This window comes from Styela clava, chromosome 15, assembly GCF_964204865.1.
Source record: "Styela clava chromosome 15, kaStyClav1.hap1.2, whole genome shotgun sequence".
In the NCBI taxonomy this organism is placed as follows: Eukaryota; Metazoa; Chordata; class Ascidiacea; order Stolidobranchia; family Styelidae; genus Styela; species Styela clava.
Genome location: NC_135264.1, coordinates 2,867,501 through 2,875,622, shown reverse-complemented (window position 1 = coordinate 2,875,622; position 8,122 = coordinate 2,867,501). Strand labels below are relative to the sequence as shown.

Genomic DNA, 8,122 nt, shown 5'->3' with positions numbered 1-8,122 from the left:
GTCGGAGCGCACCCTTTTCTCGGTGGCTGGCGGGCGAGAGAGTGCTGCGTCGCCGGCATCGGCGTCGAAAGAAGCCGAGCCAAAAAAAGTTAAAGTACAAACGCGATGCTAATGAGCGAGCCGTTGTCTCGACTAATATGTAGGGGGCGTTCGATCGAGCGTCTGGCTTGAGCGCTTGTCGGCCTAGCAGAACGGTCGCATTGTTATGCCCGGGTTTTAGGCACCGCTGCAGGCGGCCGGCAGAGCTCTTGTTTGTGCGAAACTGAATGGATCGAGCCCGAGAGAGGGCGAGCAAAGAAAAAACGCAAATCGCTCCGCCTGGCACTGCCGGCGAGAGCGTGGACGTCGCGGCCAGCGACTGTCGAAGCTGAGTACGGCCGCAGGCGATCGCCTCGGTCTTAAACGAATGCGACGAGCACGCGCCGGGCGGCCCAGCAAGGGCCGAGCGCAGCTGTCGCAGCTATCTGGTTGATCCTGCCAGTAGTGATATGCTTGTCTCAAAGATTAAGCCATGCAGGTGCAAGTACGAGTTCTCGTAAAGCGAAACTGCGAATGGCTCATTAAATCAGTCTTGGTTTATTTGGTCTCGTAAGCGAAGTGGATAACTGTGGTAATTCTAGAGCTAATACATGCATTAAGCGCCGACTTCGGGAGGCGCGCTTTTATCAGATCAAAACCGACCGGGTTCGTCCTGTGACGTTTGATGACTCTGGATAACCACGCGGATCGTACGGTCTCTGCACCGACGACGTATCATTCAAGTGTCTGCCCTATCAACTGTCGAAGGTACGCTACGTGCCTACCTTTGTGATAACGGGTAACGGGGAATCAGGGTTCGATTCCGGAGAGGGAGCCTGAGAAACGGCTACCACATCCAAGGAAGGCAGCAGGCGCGCAAATTACCCATTCCCGACACGGGGAGGTAGTGACGAAAAATAACAATACAGGACTCTAACGAGGCCCTGTAATTGGAATGAGTACAGCCTAAAACTCTTAACGAGTATCCATTGGAGGGCAAGTCTGGTGCCAGCAGCCGCGGTAATTCCAGCTCCAACAGTGTATGCTAAAGTTGTTGCGGTTGAAAAGCTCGTAGTTGGATTTTGGGCGAGCGCCGCCGGTCCGTCGCAAGTCGTGTCACTGGTTGCGTTCGCCTCACCTTCGGTTCTCCGTCGGTGCTCTTGACTGAGTGTCGGCGGTGGCCGATAAGTTTACTTTGAAAAAATTAGAGTGTTCAAAGCAGGCTGTTCGCCTGCATAGTGTTGCATGGAATAATGGAATAGGACCTCGGTTCTATTTTGTTGGTTTTCGGAGCACGAGGTAATGATTAAGAGGGACAGACGGGGGCGTCCGTACTCTGCCGTTAGAGGTGAAATTCTTGGATCGGCGGAAGACGAACTACTGCGAAAGCATTCGCCAAGAATGTTTTCTTTAATCAAGAGCGAAAGTCAGAGGTTCGAAGACGATCAGATACCGTCCTAGTTCTGACTATAAACGATGCCAACTAGCGATCGGGAGGCGTTACCATGACGACCTTTCCGGCAGCTTCCGGGAAACCAAAGTCTTTGGGTTCCGGGGGAAGTATGGTTGCAAAGCTGAAACTTAAAGGAATTGACGGAAGGGCACCACCAGGAGTGGAGCCTGCGGCTTAATTTGACTCAACACGGGGAAACTCACCCGGCCCGGACACAGGTAGGATTGACAGATTGAGAGCTCTTTCTTGATTCTGTGGGTGGTGGTGCATGGCCGTTCTTAGTTGGTGGAGCGATTTGTCTGGTTAATTCCGATAACGAACGAGACTCTGGCATGCTAAATAGTTACGCGACCTTCTCGGTCGGCGTCTAACTTCTTAGAGGGACTAGTGGCGTTTAGCCACACGAGATTGAGCAATAACAGGTCTGTGATGCCCTTAGATGTCCGGGGCCGCACGCGCGCTACACTGAGTGAAGCAGCGAGTGTCTAACCTAGGCCGAAAGGTCCGGGTAACCCGTTGAACCTCATTCGTGATTGGGATAGGGACTTGCAATTGTTTCCCTTGAACGAGGAATTCCCAGTAAGCGCAAGTCATCAACTTGCGTTGATTACGTCCCTGCCCTTTGTACACACCGCCCGTCGCTACTACCGATTGAATGGTTTAGTGAGATCCTTGGATCGGCCCCGTCGCGGCTGGCAACGGCCGCGTCGGCGTGTCGAGAAGACGATCAAACTTGATCATTTAGAGGAAGTAAAAGTCGTAACAAGGTTTCCGTAGGTGAACCTGCGGAAGGATCATTACCGAAGGTGGTGGTAGGCCCCGGCCGACCGCGCACTGAATTGTCTTTGGGTGCCGCCGAGAGGGCGGCCGTCAATCGGGGTTCCGCCCCGTGCGACACGCGTAACACGTTGGCATAGCAAGGCAGCCGAGTGCGATGGTGGCTTCTGGGCACCGCGCTCGATGTGCCGCCGGCCCAGCCCGGCGGTCGCTCGGCGCCGTTTGTTGGTGTTTTTGTGCAGTTGTTGTCGGTGGTGGTTTTGTGGTCGATCCCACAGTGTGACGTCCGCGCGCTTCGGCGCCGGGCGAAACGTTGAGGACGACTCTTAACGGTGGATCACTCGGCTCGCGAGTCGATGAAGGACGCAGCCAAGTGCGAGAAGTAATGTGAATTGCAGAACACATTGAACGTCGACCTTCTGAACGCGAATTGCGGTCTCGGGTCAATCCCGGGACCGCGTCTGCCTCAGGGTCGCGTTCGTCCTCACCCGAGGGCCGTCGCCTGGCCTCTGCGAAGACGGCCGGGCGTCGCCCCAAGTTGAAGCGGTCGCCGAGCTTTCTCGGCGCGACCGCGTGTCCCGTACACCGCCGGCCCCTCGACGTGTTCAACTACGTTCGAGGGGCGGGTCCAGGTCGGTCGGTCCGGTCACGAGATCAAGACCGACCGTGGGCCAAGGCGGCGACGGTACGCGCTCGGTCGGCGCCGGCGGCGACGACTTGCGATGCCAGCGGGCCGTGTAAGAAGCGGCCCGCTTGACACATACGACCTGAGTTCAGGCGAGAGCACCCGCTGAATTTAAGCATATTATTAAGCGGAGGAAAAGAAACCAACAGGGATTCCCTGAGTAACGGCGAGTGAACCGGGAAGAGTCCAGCGTCGAATCTGCGCGCTTTTCGAGCGCGCCGAGTTGTGACGTACGGAAGTCCCAGTGCGGCTGACGGCGAGCGCCGGTGTCCTTCTGATCGAGGCCTCGTCCCACGGCGGGTGTTAGGCCCATAGGGGCGCTTGCCTTGGCCGCTTCGGGTCTTCTCGGAGTCGGGTTGTTTGGGAATGCAGCCCAAAGCGGGTGGTAAACTCCACCTAAGACTAAATACGGTCGCGAGACCGATAGCGGACAAGTACCGTGAGGGAAAGTTGAAAAGCACTTTGAAGAGAGAGTTCAAGAGTACGTGAAACCGTTGAGAGGCAAACGGAAGGGCCCGTCAGGTCGCCGGCTCGCTTTCAGTTGGGTGCGGGGGCGCGCCGTCTCGGTTCGCGGACGCTTAAGGCGCCGCTGCCGAGTCGGCTCGCGCACCGTCTCAGCGCACTAGCGACCGGCGCGGGTCACGACCGGTTTGCCGTCGGTCTAAGTCCCCGCGCGAAGGTGGCCTCCGCTCCGGCGGGGGTGTTACAGCGCGCGGGCGGTGCGGCCCGGCGGCGGATCGAGGAAAGGATGCCGCGCGCTCTCTGTGTGCGGCCGTCGCCGTTCGGCTGGCTTGTCGTTCGCCTGCACTGTACGCAGTGCCGGTGTTCGGCGGGCTGCCGCTTCGGTGGCGCGCCGTCGACGCGCTCGGGGTCCGTGGCCACGTCGGCCACCCTCCCGACCCGTCTTGAAACACGGACCAAGGAGTCTAACATGAGCGCGAGTCGTCGAGTGGTTCGAGACTCGCAGGCGAAATGAAAGTGAAGGCGGCCTTTGGCCGAACGAGGTCGGACCCGGAGCCCCGTGCGGGCGCCGGCGCACGACCGGCCGATCGCACCCGCTCTGCCGGGGCGGTCGCGCAAAAGCGTCCATGTTGGGACCCGAAAGATGGTGAACTATGCCTGGGAAGGTCGAAGCCAGAGGAAACTCTGGTGGAGGACCGTAGCGATTCTGACGTGCAAATCGATCGTCCTATTTGGGTATAGGGGCGAAAGACTAATCGAACCATCTAGTAGCTGGTTCCTTCCGAAGTTTCCCTCAGGATAGCTGGCGCTTTGTCGCAGTTTTATCTGGTAAAGCGAATGATTAGAGGCCTTGGGGACGAAACGTCCTCAACCTATTCTCAAACTTTAAATTGGTAAGAAGCCCGGCTCGCTTAATTGGAGTCGGGCGCCTCGAATGCGAGTGCCCAGTGGGCCACTCTTGGTAAGCAGGACTGGCGATGCGGGATGAACCGAACGCCGGGTTAAGGCGCCCGACGCGACGCTCATCAGAGCCCACAAAAGGTGTTGGTTGATCTAGACAGCAGGACGGTGGCCATGGAAGTCGGAATCCGCTAAGGAGTGTGTAACAACTCACCTGCCGAATCAACCAGCCCTGAAAATGGATGGCGCTGGAGCGTCGGGCCTATACGAATAGGGGGCGTCGTCGCCCTCCATTGGCTCGAGCCCCGTTTCAAAATCTTCCACGTGATTACCGCTCGCTCGCTTGGCTGGATTCGCGCCGATTGTTGACACGTGATTGGCCGTTACTCACTCATCCGCGACGAAGCTCACGTGTCATTTCGCAATACGAAAAGGGGGCGTCGCCGCCGCCCATTGGATCGCACAATTTCGCAATACGACCAGGTACAAACTAACCAAACCAAAAAAGTTCAAGAGACCGCACGTGCAAGCATACTAACCTAACCCTAGGTAAGGTATGTTAGAGCGAAAAACAGTAAACTCGAATGAGCCAAGAAAGAGCGGTGCGGGGCCGGTCGGAGCGCACCCTTTTCTCGGTGGCTGGCGGGCGAGAGAGTGCTGCGTCGCCAGCATCGGCGTCGAAAGAAGCCGAGCCGAAAAAAGTTAAAGTACAAACGTGCAAGCATACTAACCTAACCCTAGGTAAGGCATGTCAGAGCGAAAGACAGTAAACTCGAATGAGCCAAGAAAGAGCGGTGCGGGGCCGGTCGGAGCGCACCCTTTTCTCGGTGGCTGGCGGGCGAGAGAGTGCTGCGTCGCCGGCATCGGCGTCGAAAGAAGCCGAGCCAAAAAAAGTTAAAGTACAAACGTGCAAGCATACTAACCTAACCCTAGGTAAGGCATGTCAGAGCGAAAGACAGTAATTTCGAATGAGCCAAGAAAGAGCGGTGCGGGGCCGGTCGGAGCGCACCCTTTTCTCGGTGGCTGGCGGGCGAGAGAGTGCTGCGTCGCCGGCATCGGCGTCGAAAGAAGCCGAGCCGAAAAAAGTTAAAGTACAAACGTGCAAGCATACTAACCTAACCCTAGGTAAGGCATGTCAGAGCGAAAGACAGTAATTTCGAATGAGCCAAGAAAGAGCGGTGCGGGGCCGGTCGGAGCGCACCCTTTTCTCGGTGGCTGGCGGGCGAGAGAGTGCTGCGTCGCCGGCATCGGCGTCGAAAGAAGCCGAGCCGAAAAAAGTTAAAGTACAAACGTGCAAGCATACTAACCTAACCCTAGGTAAGGCATGTCAGAGCGAAAGACAGTAATTTCGAATGAGCCAAGAAAGAGCGGTGCGGGGCCGGTCGGAGCGCACCCTTTTCTCGGTGGCTGGCGGGCGAGAGAGTGTTGCGTCGCCGGCATCGGCGTCGAAAGAAACCGAGCCGAAAAAAGTTAAAGTACAAACGTGCAAGCATACTAACCTAACCCTAGGTAAGGCATGTCAGAGCGAAAGACAGTAATTTCGAATGAGCCAAGAAAGAGCGGTGCGGGGCCGGTCGGAGCGCACCCTTTTCTCGGTGGCTGGCGGGCGAGAGAGTGCTGCGTCGCCGGCATCGGCGTCGAAAGAAGCCGAGCCAAAAAAAGTTAAAGTACAAACGTGCAAGCATACTAACCTAACCCTAGGTAAGGCATGTCAGAGCGAAAGACAGTAATTTCGAATGAGCCAAGAAAGAGCGGTGCGGGGCCGGTCGGAGCGCACCCTTTTCTCGGTGGCTGGCGGGCGAGAGAGTGCTGCGTCGCCGGCATCAGCGTCGAAAGAAACCGAGCCGAAAAAAGTTAAAGTACAAACGTGCAAGCATACTAACCTAACCCTAGGTAAGGCATGTCAGAGCGAAAGACAGTAATTTCGAATGAGCCAAGAAAGAGCGGTGCGGGGCCGGTCGGAGCGCACCCTTTTCTCGGTGGCTGGCGGGCGAGAGAGTGCTGCGTCGCCGGCATTGGCGTCGAAAGAAGCCGAGCCGAAAAAAGTTAAAGTACAAACGTGCAAGCATACTAACCTAACCCTAGGTAAGGCATGTCAGAGCGAAAGACAGTAATTTCGAATGAGCCAAGAAAGAGCGGTGCGGGGCCGGTCGGAGCGCACCCTTTTCTCGGTGGCTGGCGGGCGAGAGAGTGCTGCGTCGCCGGCATCGGCGTCGAAAGAAGCCGAGCCGAAAAAAGTTAAAGTACAAACGTGCAAGCATACTAACCTAACCCTAGGTAAGGCATGTCAGAGCGAAAGACAGTAATTTCGAATGAGCCAAGAAAGAGCGGTGCGGGGCCGGTCGGAGCGCACCCTTTTCTCGGTGGCTGGCGGGCGAGAGAGTGCTGCGTCGCCGGCATCGGCGTCGAAAGAAACCGAGCCGAAAAAAGTGAAAGTACAAACGTGCAAGCATACTAACCTAACCCTAGGTAAGGCATGTCAGAGCGAAAGACAGTAATTTCGAATGAGCCAAGAAAGAGCGGTGCGGGGCCGGTCGGAGCGCACCCTTTTCTCGGTGGCTGGCGGGCGAGAGAGTGCTGCGTCGCCGGCATCGGCGTCGAAAGAAGCCGAGCCAAAAAAAGTTAAAGTACAAACGTGCAAGCATACTAACCTAACCCTAGGTAAGGCATGTCAGAGCGAAAGACAGTAATTTCGAATGAGCCAAGAAAGAGCGGTGCGGGGCCGGTCGGAGCGCACCCTTTTCTCGGTGGCTGGCGGGCGAGAGAGTGCTGCGTCGCCGGCATCGGCGTCGAAAGAAACCGAGCCGAAAAAAGTTAAAGTACAAACGTGCAAGCATACTAACCTAACCCTAGGTAAGGCATGTCAGAGCGAAAGACAGTAATTTCGAATGAGCCAAGAAAGAGCGGTGCGGGGCCGGTCGGAGCGCACCCTTTTCTCGGTGGCTGGCGGGCGAGAGAGTGCTGCGTCGCCGGCATCGGCGTCGAAAGAAGCCGAGCCAAAAAAAGTTAAAGTACAAACGCGATGCTAATGAGCGAGCCGTTGTCTCGACTAATATGTAGGGGGCGTTCGATCGAGCGTCTGGCTTGAGCGCTTGTCGGCCTAGCAGAACGGTCGCATTGTTATGCCCGGGTTTTAGGCACCGCTGCAGGCGGCCGGCAGAGCTCTTGTTTGTGCGAAACTGAATGGATCGAGCCCGAGAGAGGGCGAGCAAAGAAAAAACGCAAATCGCTCCGCCTGGCACTGCCGGCGAGAGCGTGGACGTCGCGGCCAGCGACTGTCGAAGCTGAGTACGGCCGCAGGCGATCGCCTCGGTCTTAAACGAATGCGACGAGCACGCGCCGGGCGGCCCAGCAAGGGCCGAGCGCAGCTGTCGCAGCTATCTGGTTGATCCTGCCAGTAGTGATATGCTTGTCTCAAAGATTAAGCCATGCAGGTGCAAGTACGAGTTCTCGTAAAGCGAAACTGCGAATGGCTCATTAAATCAGTCTTGGTTTATTTGGTCTCGTAAGCGAAGTGGATAACTGTGGTAATTATAGAGCTAATACATGCATTAAGCGCCGACTTCGGGAGGCGCGCTTTTATCAGATCAAAACCGACCGGGTTCGTCCTGTGACGTTTGATGACTCTGGATAACCACGCGGATCGTACGGTCTCTGCACCGACGACGTATCATTCAAGTGTCTGCCCTATCAACTGTCGAAGGTACGCTACGTGCCTACCTTTGTGATAACGGGTAACGGGGAATCAGGGTTCGATTCCGGAGAGGGAGCCTGAGAAACGGCTACCACATCCAAGGAAGGCAGCAGGCGCGCAAATTACCCATTCC

General features: G+C 56.6%; 3 non-coding genes across 3 annotated transcripts in view; all 3 read left to right on the top strand.

The window, feature by feature from the left end:
• The first annotated feature begins 461 nt into the window (after positions 1–461).
• Positions 462–2,271, top strand: LOC144413263 (small subunit ribosomal RNA). Its single transcript, XR_013469297.1, has one exon. It is a non-coding gene; the product is annotated as a small subunit ribosomal RNA (ribosomal RNA).
• Positions 2,272–2,569: 298 nt separating this feature from the next.
• On the top strand, positions 2,570–2,723 carry LOC144413158 (5.8S ribosomal RNA). Its single transcript, XR_013469195.1, has one exon. It is a non-coding gene; the product is annotated as a 5.8S ribosomal RNA (ribosomal RNA).
• Positions 2,724–7,673: 4,950 nt separating this feature from the next.
• LOC144413352 (small subunit ribosomal RNA) overlaps positions 7,674–8,122 on the top strand; it is a 1,810-nt gene continuing 1,361 nt past the window's right edge. Inside the window, exon 1 of the ribosomal RNA XR_013469386.1 lies at positions 7,674–8,122. This exon is cut by the window's right edge and continues 1,361 nt beyond it. This is a non-coding gene — a ribosomal RNA (small subunit ribosomal RNA).